This window comes from Mytilus trossulus, chromosome 4 (genome assembly GCF_036588685.1).
Source record: "Mytilus trossulus isolate FHL-02 chromosome 4, PNRI_Mtr1.1.1.hap1, whole genome shotgun sequence".
Lineage (NCBI taxonomy): Eukaryota > Metazoa > Mollusca > Bivalvia > Mytilida > Mytilidae > Mytilus > Mytilus trossulus.
The window spans coordinates 55712562-55732607 of NC_086376.1; the positions used below are offsets into that span (position 1 = coordinate 55712562).

At 32.2% G+C, this 20046-nt stretch overlaps 1 protein-coding gene and 1 long non-coding RNA gene across 5 annotated transcripts in view; one reads left to right on the forward strand and one right to left on the reverse strand.

The window, feature by feature from the left end:
• LOC134715564 (leucine zipper putative tumor suppressor 2 homolog) overlaps window positions 1-20046 on the forward strand; it is a 456927-nt gene that overhangs the window by 132073 nt on the left and 304808 nt on the right. The window lies entirely within an intron of this gene.
• Window positions 6119-18223, reverse strand: LOC134714011 (uncharacterized). Its single transcript, XR_010106461.1, has 5 exons — window positions 18153-18223; window positions 12775-12848; window positions 9659-9685; window positions 6782-6858; window positions 6119-6363 (listed from the first exon to the last, which is right to left on the reverse strand). It is a non-coding gene; the product is annotated as an uncharacterized LOC134714011 (long non-coding RNA).

Consider the following 20046-nt stretch of genomic DNA (forward strand, 5'->3'; position numbering starts at 1 on the left):
AGTAAACTTCTTCCATGGAGTTGCTACTCATCTGCCATCTGGATTGAAACTTGGTACTGGCCACCTTCTGAAACAAAAACTAAAATTATCAATAAGATTATAATTATAAAAATGCTGTTGGTCAATATAAATGAAAAAAAATATATTCCTTCAAGCTTCATATACTGATCTGCATCAATGGAGCCATTTGCAGCGTCTTATTTGGTGACCAATTGTAATTTTGTAGGTACTTCATTTCGTGGTTTAGCCAAAGCCTGCATATAAGTCTTTTCAATGACATCAGTGTGAACAATTCAAAATTTTAGAACCTTTAGCCAACAACAAAAAAACATTTGACCTCTTACAACTTTAAGCCTACTGGGTGCACATTTTTCCCTGTAAACTTATATGATGATGATAAAATTTGTTTAAATAGAAGAATTATATACGTACTTGTATTTAAGATATATTATACCACAAGTCTTACTCCCCTTCATGAAAACATTGGCACTGTTTTATAATCTAAAAAGAAATTAAAATTGCCACAAATTATATATTTAACAAATTTGTCAAATTGCCAGCCTAAATTTTTATTAATCTTTTCTGTATATTCTGATTGTGTAATAGAGAGTTATCTCCCACTGAAAGAAACATTCTTGCTGTTTATTGTAATAGTCTCCCTTGAAGTAAAAAATCTAACAGGATTTACTTTGCATGGCATTAAATTTTAATCATGTACCGGAAAAACAATTATCAATTTGATAATATTTTTTTTGTGTGTTTTCATTAAGCAAAATAACAAAAATGAGCATTGCCTTATAGATAATCCTTATAGACTTTATCCCATTTTCCTGATAATGTACAGAACTAATTGGCTTAAATATACTTGCATTATTTCTTTCATGACTAAGCCTCAGACTTGTTTGAAGATCAATGTGATAATTAATCTTCATTCCAGCTGCTATCCTTGCTGCTTGATTGCTGACATGGCAAAGCCTCGGACTTGGTTGAAGATCTAAGTAAACTTCTTCCATGGAGTTGCTACTCATCTGCCATCTGGATTGAAACTTGGTACTGGCCACCTTCTGAAACAAAAACTAAAATTATCAATAAGATTATAATTATAAAAATGCTGTTGGTCAATATAAATGAAAAAGACATATATTCCTTCAAGCTTCATATACTGATCTGCATCAATGGAGCCATTTGCAGCGTCTTATTTGGTGACCAATTGTAATTTTGTAGGTACTTCATTTCGTCGTTTAGCCAAAGCCTGCATATAAGTCTTTTCAATGACATCAGTGTGAACAATTCAAAATTTTAGAACCTTTAGCCAACAACAAAAAAACATTTGACCTCTTACAACTTTAAGCCTACTGGGTGCACATTTTTCCCTGTAAACTTATATGATGATGATAAAATTTGTTTAAATAGAAGAATTATATACGTACTTGTATTTAAGATATATTATACCACAAGTCTTACTCCCCTTCATGAAAACATTGGCACTGTTTTATAATCTAAAAAGAAATTAAAATTGCCACAAATTATATATTTAACAAATTTGTCAAATTGCCAGCCTAAATTTTTATTAATCTTTTCTGTATATTCTGATTGTGTAATAGAGAGTTATCTCCCACTGAAAGAAACATTCTTGCTGTTTATTGTAATAGTCTCCCTTGAAGTAAAAAATCTAACAGGATTTACTTTGCATGGCATTAAATTTTAATCATGTACCGGAAAAACAATTATCAATTTGATAATATTTTTTTTGTGTGTTTTCATTAAGCAAAATAACAAAAATGAGCATTGCCTTATAGATAATCCTTATAGACTTTATCCCATTTTCCTGATAATGTACAGAACTAATTGGCTTAAATATACTTGCATTATTTCTTTCATGACTAAGCCTCAGACTTGTTTGAAGATCAATGTGATAATTAATCTTCATTCCAGCTGCTATCCTTGCTGCTTGATTGCTGACATGGCAAAGCCTCGGACTTGGTTGAAGATCTAAGTAAACTTCTTCCATGGAGTTGCTACTCATCTGCCATCTGGATTGAAACTTGGTACTGGCCACCTTCTGAAACAAAAACTAAAATTATCAATAAGATTATAATTATAAAAATGCTGTTGGTCAATATAAATGAAAAAGACATATATTCCTTCAAGCTTCATATACTGATCTGCATTAATGGAGCCATTTGCAGCGTCTTATTTGGTGACCAATTGTAATTTTGTAGGTACTTCATTTCGTGGTTTAGCCAAAGCCTGCATATAAGTCTTTTCAATGACATCAGTGTGAACAATTCAAAATTTTAGAACCTTTAGCCAACAACAAAAAAACATTTGACCTCTTACAACTTTAAGCCTACTGGGTGCACATTTTTCCCTGTAAACTTATATGATGATGATAAAATTTGTTTAAATAGAAGAATTATATACGTACTTGTATTTAAGATATATTATACCACAAGTCTTACTCCCCTTCATGAAAACATTGGCACTGTTTTATAATCTAAAAAGAAATTAAAATTGCCACAAATTATATATTTAACAAATTTGTCAAATTGCCAGCCTAAATTTTTATTAATCTTTTCTGTATATTCTGATTGTGTAATAGAGAGTTATCTCCCACTGAAAGAAACATTCTTGCTGTTTATTGTAATAGTCTCCCTTGAAGTAAAAAATCTAACAGGATTTACTTTGCATGGCATTAAATTTTAATCATGTACCGGAAAAACAATTATCAATTTGATAATATCTTTTTTTGTGTGTTTTCATTAAGCAAAATAACAAAAATGAGCATTGCATACATGTGATGGACTGTGAAACTCAGATCAGGAGATTTGGAAATTTTGGTCAGGAGATTAGGACTCAGATCAGGAGGTTTCTTATCGACATAAATTTTGTCGTATATGTAACCATATTGAGTAGAAATTGTGTTTTTTCTACAAATTGTAATATGTTTAAAGTACCCTTATTGCCTTTCTATTTGAATAAAATAAAATATTAAGAAGAATCTGTTTCCTGTTTAGTTTTGTTTTGTTTTTGATAAATGATTGTTCACTGCTTGCAAATAAATCATTATATTTATCTATCTTATCTGTATAGATTTTTATTCATGTCTCCATCTCCTTATCATTGGTAAATGTATAGACAAATAAGAAAGAAATAAGCTCTACATGTTTGTTTGCAACATCATAAATTAATTAAAAAAATAACATACACTAACAGTAGTACTGCATGGCTTTTAAGCATTATGAAAGTCATATTTGTAGAAAACTTAAAAGACTTAAACATTGTAAAATGTTTTGCTATTTCTTGCTGACACACTAAAAACTTATAAATTCTAACATCTACAATTCTCAAACCCAAGGTTTTATAATCCCAGTTAAACTAACTAAATCTTTTATTATACTTTTTTTTTTATCTTTATTAAAACTTTTATTAGACTAAATGTACATATTGTGTATTCCAGTCACTTACTTGATAAACAGATTTATAATATTTACTTCAATTTAATCCTTGAAAGGAGGTCTAGATTGCTAAAATAATTTATAAATTTATATTTTTTTATTTGTCCCAAAACATTTAAATTCATAAAATCAACATCTTTTTATGATTATTTGATTAAAATATAAATCATTTATAGTCTTTTTACAATTCACATTTTTAAAAGCAAAATAACTGAAAACAGGATAAAACAAAGGGAAGTAACAAAAATGTATTTTCAATATTCCCAATACACATCGTTTTTATAACACAACGGCAGTTAGCCAGAGGTAAACATCGTTGATAACCAGTATGTTTGACACCCCAGCTGTCAAGTGAAGCCAACTAATTATACATCTTCTTTGATGTACAGGTAAAATTTAACACAGGTGTCAATTACACCCGTACAGTAGTAAGAAATGATCAAATATGGCGTCTGAAAATTTTCATCCAAGAAATATTTCATACACGGGAGTTTTTTTCTCCTAAACGGGAGGACGGGAGGAGACCGATGAAAACGGGAGTTTTGTACTCCCGTCGGGAGGTTCACATGTATGGCATTGCCTTATAGATAATCCTTATAGACTTTATCCCATTTTCCTGATAATGTACAGAACTAATTGGCTTAAATATACTTGCATTATTTCTTTCATGACTAAGCCTCAGACTTGTTTGAAGATCAATGTGATAATTAATCTTCATTCCAGCTGCTATCCTTGCTGCTTGATTGCTGACATGGCAAAGCCTCGGACTTGGTTGAAGATCTAAGTAAACTTCTTCCATGGAGTTGCTACTCATCTGCCATCTGGATTGAAACTTGGTACTGGCCACCTTCTGAAACAAAAAACAAAAACTAAAATTATCAATAAGATTATAATTATAAAAATGCTGTTGGTCAATATAAATGAAAAAGACATATTCCTTCAAGCTTCATATACTGATCTGCATCAATGGAGCCATTTTCAGCGTCTTATTTGGTGACCAATTGTAATTTGTAGGTACTTCATATCGTGGTTTAGCCAAAGCCTGCATACATTAGTCTTTTCAATGACATCAGTGTGATCAATTCAAAATTGTAGAACCTTTAGCCAACAACAAAAAAACATTTGACCTCTTACAACTTTAAGCCTACTGGGTGCACATTTTTTCCCTGTAAACTTATATGATGATGATAAAATTTGTTTAAATAGAAGAATTATATACGTACTTGTATTTAAGATATATTATACCACAAGTCTTACTCCCCTTCATGAAAACATTGGCACTGTTTTATAATCTAAAAAGAAATTAAAATTGCCACAAATTATATATTTAACAAATTTGTCAAATTGCCAGCCTAAATTTTTATTAATCTTTTCTGTATTCTGATTGTGTAATAGAGAGTTATCTCCCACTGAAAGAAACATTCTTGCTGTTTATTGTAATAGTCTCCCTTGAAGTAAAAAATCTAATAGGATTTACTTTGCATGGCATTAAATTTTAATCATGTACCGGAAAAACAATTATCAATTTGATAATATCTTTTTTTGTGTGTTTTCATTAAGCAAAATAACAAAAATGAGCATTGCCTTATAGATAATCCTTATAGACTTTATCCCATTTTCCTGATAATGTACAGAACTAATTGGCTTAAATATACTTGCATTATTTCTTTCATGACTAAGCCTCAGACTTGTTTGAAGATCAATGTGATAATTAATCTTCATTCCAGCTGCTATCCTTGCTGCTTGATTGCTGACATGGCAAAGCCTCGGACTTGGTTGAAGATCTAAGTAAACTTCTTCCATGGAGTTGCTACTCATCTGCCATCTGGATTGAAACTTGGTACTGGCCACCTTCTGAAACAAAAACTAAAATTATCAATAAGATTATAATTATAAAAATGCTGTTGGTCAATATAAATGAAAAAGACATATATTCCTTCAAGCTTCATATACTGATCTGCATCAATGGAGCCATTTTCAGCGTCTTATTTGGTGACCAATTGTAATTTGTAGGTACTTCATATCGTGGTTTAGCCAAAGCCTGCATATAAGTCTTTTCAATGACATCAGTGTGATCAATTCAAAATTGTAGAACCTTTAGCCAACAACAAAAAAACATTTGACCTCTTACAACTTTAAGCCTACTGGGTGCACATTTTTTTCCCTGTAAACTTATGATGATGATAAAATTTGTTTAAATAGAAGAATTATATACGTACTTGTATTTAAGATATATTATACCACAAGTCTTACTCCCCTTCATGAAAACATTGGCACTGTTTTATAATCTAAAAAGAAATTAAAATTGCCACAAGTTATATATTTAACAAATTTGTCAAATTGCCAGCCTAAATTTTTATTAATCTTTTCTGTATTCTGATTGTGTAATAGAGAGTTATCTCCCACTGAAAGAAACATTCTTGCTGTTTATTGTAATAGTCTCCCTTGAAGTAAAAATTCTAACAGGATTTACTTTGCATGGCATTAAATTTTAATCATGTACCGGAAAAACAATTATCAATTTGATAATATCTTTTTTTGTGTGTTTTCATTAAGCAAAATAACAAAAATGAGCGTTGCCTTATAGATAATCCTTATAGACTTTATCCCATTTTCCTGATAATGTACAGAACTAATTGGCTTAAATATACTTGCATTATTTCTTTCATGACTAAGCCTCAGACTTGTTTGAAGATCAATGTGATAATTAATCTTCATTCCAGCTGCTATCCTTGCTGCTTGATTGCTGACACGGCAAAGCCTCGGACTTGGTTGAAGATCTAAGTAAACTTCTTCCATGGAGTTGCTACTCATCTGCCATCTCGACTGAAACTTGGTCCTTCCTTTAAGCTTCTTTCCAGATCTGTGTCAATGGCCAAATTTTCTGTATCTATGCTCTTTTTGCCTACAATTCATTAACCATTTTCATTTTAACTTTTAATCAGTACTATGAAGACAGTGTGCTAAACAAAACAATCTGATGTATACATTTTGACAAAAAGTCATATTTTCCCAATCAAAATGGAAATAAATATGTAAATATCCAAATTGTCAATATTAAGTCTATTTGTTGTAATAATTAACTCAGAAATAAATGTAATGCAATAATTGTCTTATTTCAAATCCTAAATTGGGGGGATCAGTCTATTTACAATTACAATAATTCTTTTTAAATTATATTTCATAAGAAAAAATTTGAACAAGAAATCAGGGACAATTTTGTAATAAAGTTTCAAGCAGTCTTTCAAATGAAAAACTAATTTTGAATACCTAAGTTTAAGAAAAAAAAGTTTTAATCACAATTGTAATGAACAAATACTTACATCATCATTATCTGGCACCTAACATACAACAATTTTCCTTCAGGTCTAGGACTGGACTTTCATCTGGGCCCCTCCATCTGTAATACAAACTTAAATCATCTTAATAAATTTGGTCAAAAAGACATACAAACATGTACACAATCTTATCTTAACATACCTGTCCTTCTGATTCTTGGACATCACCTAGAGGAAATATGGACAAAAAGACATAAAAATATGCACACAATCTTATCTTAACATACCTGTCCTTCTGATCCTTTGACGCCACCTAGAGGAAATTTGGACAAAAAGACATACAAAAATGCACACAATCTTATCTTAACATACCTGTCCTTCTGATTCTTGGACACCACCTAAAGGAAATTTGGACAAAAAGACATAAAAATATGCACACAATCTTATCTTAACATACCTGTCCTTCTGATCCTTTGACGCCACCTAGAGGAAAGTTGGACAAAAAGACATACAAAAATGCACACAATCTTATCTTAACATACCTGTCCTTCTGATCCTTTGACGCCACCTAGAGGAAAGTTGGACAAAAAGACATAAAAATATGCACACAATCTTATCTTAACATACCTGTCCTTCTGATCCTTTGACGCCACCTAGAGGAAATTTGGACAAAAAGACATAAAAATATGCACACAATCTTATCTTAACATACCTGTCCTTCTGATCCTTTGACGCCACCTAGAGGAAATTTGGACAAAAAGACATAAAAAAATGCACACAATCTTATCTTAACATACCTGTCCTTCTGATCCTTTGACGCCACCTAGAGGAAATTTGGACAAAAAGACATAAAAATATGCACACAATCTTATCTTAACATACCTGTCCTTCTGATCCTTTGACGCCACCTAGAGGAAAGTTGGACAAAAAGACATAAAAATATGCACACAATCTTATCTTAACATACCTGTCCTTCTGATCCTTTGACGCCACCTAGAGGAAATTTGGACAAAAAGACATAAAAATATGCACACAATCTTATCTTAACATACCTGTCCTTCTGATCCTTTGACGCCACCTAGAGGAAATTTGGACAAAAAGACATAAAAAAATGCACACAATCTTATCTTAACATACCTGTCCTTCTGATTCTTGGACACCACCTAAAGGAAATTTGGAAAAAAAGACATAAAAATATGCACACAATCTTATCTTAACATACCTGTCCTTCTGATCCTTTGACGCCACCTAGAGGAAATTTGGACAAAAAGACATAAAAATATGCACACAATCTTATCTTAACATACCTGTCCTTCTGATCCTTTGACGCCACCTAGAGGAAATTTGGACAAAAAGACATACAAAAATGCACACAATCTTATCTTAACATACCTGTCCTTCTGATTCTTGGACACCACCTAAAGGAAATTTGGACAAAAAGACATAAAAATATGCACACAATCTTATCTTAACATACCTGTCCTTCTGATCCTTTGACGCCACCTAGAGGAAAGTTGGACAAAAAGACATACAAAAATGCACACAATCTTATCTTAACATACCTGTCCTTCTGATCCTTTGACGCCACCTAGAGGAAATATGGACAAAAAGACATAAAAATATGCACACAATCTTATCTTAACATACCTGTCCTTCTGATCCTTTGACGCCACCTAGAGGAAATTTGGACAAAAAGACATACAAAAATGCACACAATCTTATCTTAACATACCTGTCCTTCTGATCCTTTGACGCCACCTAGAGGAAATTTGGACAAAAAGACATACAAAAATGCACACAATCTTATCTTAACATACCTGTCCTTCTGATCCTTTGACGCCACCTAGAGGAAATTTGGACAAAAAGACATACAAAAATGCACACAATCTTATCTTAACATACCTGTCCTTCTGATCCTTTGACGCCACCTAGAGGAAATTTGGACAAAAAGACATAAAAAAATGCACACAATCTTATCTTAACATACCTGTCCTTCTGATCCTTTGACGCCACCTAGAGGAAATTTGGACAAAAAGACATAAAAATATGCACACAATCTTATCTTAACATACCTGTCCTTCTGATCCTTTGACGCCACCTAGAGGAAAGTTGGACAAAAAGACATAAAAATATGCACACAATCTTATCTTAACATACCTGTCCTTCTGATCCTTTGACGCCACCTAGAGGAAATTTGGACAAAAAGACATAAAAATATGCACACAATCTTATCTTAACATACCTGTCCTTCTGATCCTTTGACGCCACCTAGAGGAAATTTGGACAAAAAGACATAAAAAAATGCACACAATCTTATCTTAACATACCTGTCCTTCTGATTCTTGGACACCACCTAAAGGAAATTTGGACAAAAAGACATAGAAATATGCACACAATCTTATCTTAACATACCTGTCCTTCTGATCCTTTGACGCCACCTAGAGGAAATTTGGACAAAAAGACATACAAAAATGCACACAATCTTATCTTAACATACCTGTCCTTCTGATTCTTGGACACCACCTAAAGGAAATTTGGACAAAAAGACATAAAAATATGCACACAATCTTATCTTAACATACCTGTCCTTCTGATCCTTTGACGCCACCTAGAGGAAAGTTGGACAAAAAGACATACAAAAATGCCCACAATCTTATCTTAACATACCTGTCCTTCTGATCCTTTGACGCCACCTAGAGGAAATATGGACAAAAAGACATAAAAATATGCACACAATCTTATCTTAACATACCTGTCCTTCTGATCCTTTGACGCCACCTAGAGGAAATTTGGACAAAAAGACATACAAAAATGCACACAATCTTATCTTAACATACCTGTCCTTCTGATTCTTGGACACCACCTAAAGGAAATTTGGACAAAAAGACATAAAAATATGCACACAATCTTATCTTAACATACCTGTCCTTCTGATCCTTTTTCTATAGGCTATAAAAAATATAAAGAAAATTAAAAACCAATTGTTCAGACAACAATTGAAGGTCTTTCCACGAGTAAGGATAATTTTAAAATGAATATATTAAAATTTGATTTTGAATGTTGATTCCATCTTATTGTACCCCGATTCCAAAAATATATGGTTTCTATACAAAAAAATATAAAAAAGGGAGATTATTTTTACTTTGAAAATGTCACTTCCGGTATTGTTTGATAGTTTACTTGACACTGATTTCAAAAATCTATGGTTCCATATACTTTTACACTAATTAAGTGACAAAATAGCTCGTTTAGAAAAGGTCACGTACTTTTGTTTTTTTCAATGTTAAGGTGGTATGGGTGTCTTCCTCCATCTTGGATTGTAAAAAACAGAGAACCAAAGGTCCAGATTTTCTATCAAGTTAGCAAAATGTGATGCAGGAATACAGATATTTAATGTGAATTATCATTTATAAGAACCAATTTATAAGAATATAACTTATAAATATTCATATTTTTGCAAAAGTTGATTATTTTTAGTTGTCTTTATTTTTTTTTAAATTGGCATTTTAAGGGGAGGTAACTCTAAAACAGTGCATTTTCTGAAGGATTCTACATGGAATTTTTCTATTTTGTATTTTAGCTAGAAAAAACGTACGGTGACCCTATCTTTTCTTTTGATATTCTCAAAGCATTGTCTGAAAGCTATCTTTTCCTTAAGTATTTAACAATTCTATCATTTTGTTTAGTTTCTAATCACAAAATGGTGTTTTTTCCTGTGCAATCCATACAAAATATGTCATTTTGTCACATCCTGTAGCTTGAGAAAATGCACGGTGACCTATCATTTTTATTATATTTTTCATCATATATCAATAGATACTACGTTTTGGCAAAGTATGAACAAATTCTATCATTTTTATTTTAGACTCCCATACCACTTTAAGGGGGCTCACGGGTTCAAATCAACTTTTTTTTCTAATATAGGATTTTGCAATTTTTTTCTATGATTAAACTTCATCTTATAACTAATAGAAATATAAAATAAAAATATGGGGTCATCGTCCATTTAAGCTCACAATCTGCCTCTGAAAGAAGCATATATTTTTGTAAATGTCCATTTTTTCTGTTGACTAATAGGAGAAATATTGGTAATATCGAAATAAAAAAAGAACTAAATTACAGAAATCGCCTAAATTTAACATTTATTTAGTTTATTTACAGTTTGTTAATAATAAAAGATATAGTTCACCGATGATACTTCAATTTAAACGTCAAAACATTACATTTTAGCACCAAAGGGAGATAATTTGGAGCTTTTTCAATTATATAACCATATTTTAAGACATCTGTGGCCAACCCAAATCGATTTCTCTGTGTATTTTTTCTACCATATTATAAAGTTATAACTAATAGTGTAATAAATAAAATTTTGAAAAGAAAAAAACAAATTTTTTGCTGATTTTTTTGTACCTGTGAGCCTCCTTAAATGGATTACAACCCAATGACTTCATTATGTATACACATGAGTTATAAAAAGCAAAGGTCAAATTATAGAACGTAAGAAGGTCCAAAACAAAGATTTCTGAAAGTTAGTGATAACAAGTCAAAATTGCGAACATGACCTTGACCTTTGACATTGACCTCATATTCATTTTTATGAACCAAGGATCTAAAATCAAATGACCCTAGGCCTTTATCACTTATGGTTTTCCAGTTACAAATACATTTCACTTATATCAAATGCAAAAGGGGAAATAACTCATATAGAATCCCTATAATGCTTTGGTCAAAATTAAAAGAAAGATCCTGAGGATATAACGAGCAAATTGGAAAAAGAAGTTTGTCGGGTTTCTTATACAGTTGCAATGTTTTAAAAATAACAAGAGAAACAGTGTTCGGGGAGATAATAAAATTAACTGTTACAATTTTCTTGCACCAGATGCGCATTTCGACAATCCATGTCTCTTCAGTGATGCTGGTGGCCAAAATATTTGAAATCCAAAGCTTATATATAAAAATAAACAAACTCAGACGCAGTAAATGTGCTACAGGAGCATCAGTTATACATAGTACATTATAATTACAGATGACAGAACAAGTGAAACTGTGAGCTACTGGTCACTGATGATACCCCGCCGTAAAAATATGTAAGTGTTTGTTAAATAGGAAGTTGTTGTATGATGAATCTGAAAACGTATCACACAGTATAAAATTGAGAATGGAAATGGGGAATGTGTCAAAGAGACAACAACCCGAATAGCTGACTTGTATAAACACTGAAACCAAATTTAAAATTCTTGTATTGTAGTTCCTAAGAAAATAGTTATCAAAAGGATTATAATTAAGTACGCCAGACGCACGTTTCATCTACATAAGACTCATCAGTGATGCTCAAATCAAAATATTTATAAAACCAAACAAGTACAAAGTTGAAGAGCAATGAGGATCCAAAATTCCAAAAAGTTGTGCCAAATACGGCTAAGGTAATCAGCTAAATCTATGCCTGGGATAAGTAAAAGATAAAAAAACAAGTGACGAAAATTTTCAACTTGGCTATCAGGTGTAAAATGATACAATTGTTCAGTAAACAAGAAGTTGTTGAGTGATGAATCTGAAAACGCATCACATGATATAGCTGATATATATATAAACCCTGATTTTTTTTTCAGAAATTCTTGTATTGTAGTTCCTGAGAAGGTGACAAAAAATATTCATGGGATGAACTAATGGATGGACAGACAGAGGTAAAACAGTATTACGTATTACCTACACCCCTCCCTCCTTTTTCAAAGCTGGGGTATAATGAGTAGAAATTATCTTAATGTTCATTGAACTATAAGATTTCAAGTTATTAGTCCACATATCATAGACATTATGTACCTATAAAGAATTGCATTAATGTATATATTTTATATAAATTATAAAATATATTTCATTCAAGTATAAATTTGAAAGAGATTTTGGACTCACTGAATTTGTAATGATTTTTCAAACTGTTTCTCCAACTAATTTGAAAACTAATTTTCAAGCTGTTTCTCCAACCAATTTGACAAATTTTAACAAAGTTTCAAATACAATTGTAATGATCAAATACTTACATCATTATCTGGCAACTGAAATGAAACCGTCTTCCTTCAGGTGTAGGACTGAACTTTCATCTGGGCTCATCCATCTGTAATACAAAATAAAATTATTCTTATATTTATGAGACAACTGCTAGTAAATTGAAATAAAAATGTACTTTAAATCAAAGTAATATGAACATATCCAAATTGACAATCAATTACTTTTCTTTCGTTCAGTTTGTCTAAATTAGAGAAAAGGTTTCCAAATTGTCAATGATTAGATAATTAAGAGCTAACTGCCACGAGCGCATGATATGCTGGATGCTTTTTAAAGAATAAAGTTCCAGAAGTCCTCAATGTTATAAATTTATTAATAAAAAAGAATTAAAGGAGGTTCAATTTAATAGGTAGAAACCATGCAGTCACCAAAGTTTCATGAAAACTGTTCAAAGCACTTGTTACTGTGTTATTGTCCGGAAAACGGGAAAATCCCCAATTTTTTATGAATAAAATCGCATGACTTTATATAACACAAAATTTAAAATTTATAAAAATTGAAAGGGAGCTTACGTCAATAGATTTTAAAAATAATTCATCAAAATTCAATGCAAATTGTTTAAAGCATATGGAGTTATTGTTGGACAAGGTATACCATAATACGTCCCTTTAAAAATAAAAACAATTGGGTATGATGAGACAACTCTCCACACGAGACCAAATGATACAGAAATTAACAACTATAAGACAGCCTGCGTAATGACAATATGTCTGGAGGATGTGGTATTTCATTATCAACCTCCTGTTCATCACAAGCCAATGAAAAGTGTTCAGACCCTGCATGCAGCTAAGAAAAAGTAGTAGGCTAATGCCGCTACAAGGCAGCACTCGCACCCGCAAAGTGGAAAGGGATTAATATAAGTTGCAAAACTTGTTTCCCAATCCACTATAAATAAATATGTTTAAACTAATGCAGTTAAGAGACATTAATAAATGGTGAGTAAACAGTCCATCGAGAATTCAAATGATCTAAAATAAAAGTTTTGACATGCATGGCCCATAATTCACAATTTTCAGAAAGTTATATTACAATGAAAGATGACCTTAATGTAATATCACTCAAGTAATGAAACCTTTAGAAAACATGATAAGCTTAAGGCCTCAACCAATTAATTTCTAGTTCTTCTGACACTTATAAAAAAAAAAGGTAGCAAAAAACATTTCTTGGCAGGCGAAGTATTTTTTACTTGCCATCAATATTATTTTTGACATATTAAAAAAATAAAGACTATGAAAAATATTTCATGCCACCTACTAATCTCTCAAAGATAACATTTAAGCAAGGGTTTTTAATCCTCAGAGTTTTGAACTCTTTACACAATGCATCATATCTAACATTCATATTTTTTACCACATGCAGTGATATTAATGCCCCACTCTGGGTTTTACTTCCAGTTTGAGAAAGGGGACCATATTTCTAGTACCCAGTCACCAAAGGGGGGGGGAGAGAAATTCAATAGCAATCAGATCTTTATGTATATGGGGGATATATTGCTCTGTGTTGAAGGCTATACTTTTTTATGTGACCTGTATTGGTAACAAACCTCAACAAATTTGGTCTCTGGTGAAAGTTTGTCTCATTGACAATCATACAAATTATTTTTAAAAGATATAGTACATTGTTCAGTTAGATTGAAGTGCTATTTCATTTACCACAAACACGTTCTTATCAATTTCCATGCTTTATAACTTTGTTATGATACTAAAAAATATAAATTAAAGTTTGGAGGGAAAAAAAACTTTTAAAAGATTAACAAGAGTGCACATGATGAAATGTCTGGCCTTCTTTACTAATCATTGATATTATGTTAAATAGTCCTAAATATAAAGCCTTATTACAACTGTTACATAAACTTATAAACATTAACCAAGAAAACTAAACATTGACCAATAAACCATGAAAATGAGGTCAAGGTCAGATGAACCATGCCAGACAGACATGTACAGCTAACAATTCTTCCATACAACAAATATAGTTGACCTATTGCTAGTTTAAGAAACACAGACTAAACACAAAAACTTAACAATGAGCAATGAACAATGAAAATGAGGTCAAGGTCAGATGAACCATGCCAGGTCAGCAAGTACAGTTAATGTACAGCTAAGGATTCTTCCATAAAACACATATAATTGACCTACTGCTTATAGTTAAAGTTTAAGAAAAACAGACTAAAACACAAAAACTTAACAATGAGCAATGAACTGTGAAAATGAGGTTAAGGTCAAATAAAACTGGTGTGACTGACATATAGATCATTAAATATTTCCATACACCAAGTATAGTTGACCTATTGCATACTGGTATTAGAAAAAAAGACCCAAACTGAAAAACTTTATGTTGATCACTGAAAAATAAAAATGAGGACAAGGTCATATGACACCTTGACATGTGCACCTTACAATTATTCCATACACCAAAAACAGTAGACCTATTGCATACAGTATAAGAAAAACAAATCAAAACACAAAAAACTAAACTATATATAACCACTGAACCATGAAAATAAGGTCAAGGTCAGATGTTAACTGCCAGTTGGACACTTTACAGTCCTTTCATACACTAAATATGCTAAACCTATTGCTTTTAGTATCTTAGATATTGACTTGACCATCAAAACTTCACATCGTTCACTGATCCATAAAATGAGGTCAAGGTCAAGTGAAAACTGTCTGACGGACATGAGAACTTGCAAGGTACTCGCATACCGAATATAGTTATCCTATTACTTATAATAAGAGAGAAGTTAACATTACAAAAAATCTTAACTGTTTTTTCAAGTAGTCACTGAACCATAAACATTAGGTCAAGGACATTGGACATGTGAATGACAGAAACTTCATAACATAAGGCATCCATATACAAAGTTTGAAGCATCCAGGTCATCCACCTTCTAAAATATAAAGCTTTTAATAGCTAGCTAACACTTAACATTTGCCATGTTCACCGTGAAATTGGGGTCAAAACTTTAATTTGGCAATAAATATAGAATCAAGGGGAACATGTATACTAAGTTTCAAGTTGATTTGACTACAACTTCATCAAAAACTTTAACCTGAAGTGGGACAGAGGGACGGATGACAGACAGATGAATGAACGAATAGACAGACGAACAAAAACAGATGCCCAAAGAGACCAGAAAACATAATGACCCTCTACTATTGTAGGTGGTGCATAAAAAAGTTAACAAATATAATAGTATCATTGCCGTACCACTCCAATGCATTGCACTGCCATCATTGGGATTCGCTCTTCATCTATGTTAAATTGTCATCAAGAAATTGCAAAATCTTCCAAATTATTCGGAGGTGTCAGTGCTTATTGTGCCAAATTGTGGTTTTCCACGAAGCACTTTAAACATATTGCATTACCAATCTGATTAAAACTTTGGTTTTAAAAATTTGCAGGTTTCTTCTATAAAAAAACTTTAAACATATTGCATTACCAATCTGATTAAAACTTTGGTTTTAAAAATTTGCAGGTTTCTTTTATAAAAAAAAATTACTTTTTTCTGCACAGAAACTCCCACTGTGTAAATAAGTTGACTATTATTGAAATTCAGGTGGTTTATATTATCAGATAAAAAGAATTTCTTTCAGGAAAGTGTTTACTTTTGTGAAATATAAAATGATTTGAGTTGTAATAAGGCAAGGATTTTTAATTTATTGGTTTATTGATGGACTTAATTCTTTGAAATTTTCATGCAGAAATTTCATTCTTTTTTATTTTTTAGTGTGGATTAGGTGAGGTAAAAGATGACATACACTTGGTCTTTCATTACACCAAATTTAACAAGGGAAAATGTTTAAAACTTTCACTTATGAAGTCATGTAAAATAAACTTATCTAGTTCTCCTGAAAAGTTATTTTTGTTGATGACCTGTGCCTTGACATTTTTAAAAGTAATTTGTTCCTTTTCATTAGGTAAAATTTATAATTTCATAACTACAGCTTGCTTGACATTTTTAGACAAAGTGAGAGAGCATGTAGGGAAAAAACCTTGCCAAGTTAATTAATATAAAATAAATCTTAGATTACCTCACATATTGCGCATGTAGCACATTTCCAAAGTGACCATAAAATATTATTTTGTTGTATCATTCATGTTTTTTGGCAGGACCTACACAAATGTATATACAGGTCAGATGCGGATCCAGAGGGGGGGTTCCGGGGATTGGAACCCCCCTTTTATTTTGACGATCAATGCATGTGAATGGGGACATGTAGTTGGAACCCCCCTTTTTAAAATTGCTGTATACGCCCCTGCAGGTTGCCACCCCACAGGTGGTGATATCTCTTAAATTAGGGACTGTCCGACAGTCAATAGGGGGACATTTTACTGTTGTAAAAAAACTTAGATTTTTTAACTTAAAAAGCCAAGGGAAAAATTTTTGGACATGTTTTGTCGATATAATACCAAATAGATGTAGAGTTCTCAGTGGCAGATCCAGAACTTTTCATAAGGGTGGCCCCTGACTGTCCTGAGGGGAACTGTTCCAGACTTGCTTTAGGATTCCCTATACTATAATCAACCAAAGAAAGGGGGCCTGGGTCCCCTCTTGAATCCACCTATGGTTCTTTGGGTAAAAATTCCTCAAATAATATAAAAATGTTCTCATTTGAACTAAGTGGTTTTTACAAAACATTTTTTTTTATATCAATAGAAGTGTACCCCTCATAATAGGGATAGTCATTACATTGAGAGGTTGCGATACCCCTCATTTGAGGAGTTGTTCCCAACCAGAAATGATTAATATAGTTGTCAGTACAACAAAAATGATAGACACAACTGGGGGGGGGGGGGGGGGGGGCAATATCTTTTTTATGTTCAGCTGTTATGGTCCTTTTCAAGTGTTGTTAACTGTTAATCTGAGATCAATTTAAGCTGTTAAAGTGTGTTAACTGTTATCAGCGTTTTTACATATTATTTTTAACTGTTTTTGCCAAAATCGAGGTGTTGTTAACATATTAACGGAACCCATATTGCGCCCTCCCCCACCCATCAACTACACAATAATCCCGTAAAGCATCGAATATGGTTTACACTACATAATATTTTATAGACCTTTTATTTCATTTCTATTTATGCATATTTCATATTGCATGTTATTTAAAATCGATTTACACAAAAAGGCATGTATGCGGCGTGTGGTCGAGTAGACCCGCCGGGAAAATATAGTAGTTTAACAAATTCAAAGCAGATCACTGAATTATGAAATTTGAATGTTAAATATTCTTTCTGGATTTTATTTTTAACCTCGTTTTTAACAGCCACTAAAATAAACTTGACATTCATTTTGTGCAACACTTCTATTACTATTCCATTAATTTGTTAACATGAAAGAATAAAACCCTACCTTATGCAAGAGACTTTCCAACCAAAGTGATATTTAACCTCAGTGAACACGAACAGCCAGTTCTGTGTCAGTGAAACTAGTAATTCGAAATGAATTCCCTCATGATAAAAGTGTTCACAAATTAGAACAAAAGAAATCATAGCGCCCGTGAGATATTTTGTCTAATGAACCGTGAAGCCTAAATACAGTATTGTAAAATCTGTTCAAGTTCAAAACACAAGTTTAACCTTTCTAAAGCCATTTACAAAAAATACGTAAACTTCTGTTTTATTGTGATTTTTTAGGTGCAAAGAGACCAGAAAAATCAAATGAGGATACCTTTTTTTCATCAGTATCATTTTTTTTTTTAGTTTGCAGAACAATAGCATTTTGCATGGGCGGGTACAGGTAAGGGCGTCAGTGGCGTACGCCCCCTTTTTGAAATATAAAATAAAAAATTATATCTGACTGCATTTGAATATGACAATAGACTAAGATCATATACAGTACTGTTAAACGAGAAGACCTCATTTCTTAGACAGTCAATTTTAAGTTTGAAAGTTTTACTCGGGGATGTTATTATATTTATGTCTTCATCATTTCGATGATCCTTGATGATATGTGACAGTGCATCGAAAATATTTACGAAAATAGCACAGGCACTCGTCTCAGATTTTGTTCCACAATATACCTTTATGTTATATTAAGGTATATAGGGAAAAAAAATTTAAGACAAGTGCCTGTGGAAAATAGCGGGAAGATTAACAAAAACGTTTAGTTTTGGGATTCTAAAGTGACTAGCCAAAACCGTAAATTGAGGGGTATCCCATTGAAGGGCCGCTAAAATACAAAAATGTGACCATAGAAACCTCTTACGACCAGACGATAATTGAAATATAGATATTATTCTATCATTCAAAACAATTTGCAGTCGTGTGTTATTCCGAAACATTAAACTATTAAGCGTCTCTTTGGAACTATTAGTTTCCTTATGACTCGTTTGAAAATGAATAAACGGACAATTTAAGAAAGGTGTGTTTGAAAAATCATGTCAGTATACCGAAGTGTTGACCACTGAGCTGGTCATATCCTTGAGAACTGGTAGAGTAAAAATGAAAACATGTTGAAATTTAGAGATAAAGGAGGGATAACTCTAATTTCTTATTAGTTTCACTTGCGGTTAGTGACAATGCCTTATCTTCATGTATCTTTTTTTTTAATTATTACCAGGGGCGGATCCAGGATTTTGGAAAGGGGGGGCGAAGATTTTTTTATTTCGCCGAGCGGAGCGAGGCGAAAAAATTTTGGGACCCTTTTTGGGCTAAAAAAACATAAAATAATTGCTTGGGGCATGTATATTTTATAGTTGCTGTAAAGTGTAAGGATTGGACATTTTTTATGCTGTATTCTCCCTATTAATTGTCTATCATAAAATGATAGTATTAATCCAAATCTATGTACTGATATATTTGATGTAGGACTTGTCAGAAAAAAAATAGACATGGAAATTCGACTCAATTTACAATACGATCGACACGAGTTAAAAAAGACAAACAAGAAGTTTTTATCCAAATGTTTGATTGATATGTTTCACCCAACATAACATAGAGAACCGAAGTGAGGGGTTCCAAATGCACAAAAGATAACGAAAGTGTCTGAAATGACAACGAAGTTAGAATGACGGTCCACAAATGGAGACATGAAGGTCACACCCAGTAGGCAGGTTACAGTCTGGTCTTGAAAAAGTATGCAATATATATCAGTCCGGTGAAACAGACATTCCAGTAAGACACGCAAACCCCGGCCACAAAAAAACTACGTCCGTTTTTATTGATCATGTTCATTTCATGCTTAATAATTTTGTTGGAAATTTTCGTTTTTAATAGCAAAAAAGTGGATAAGACTATTGTTTTCA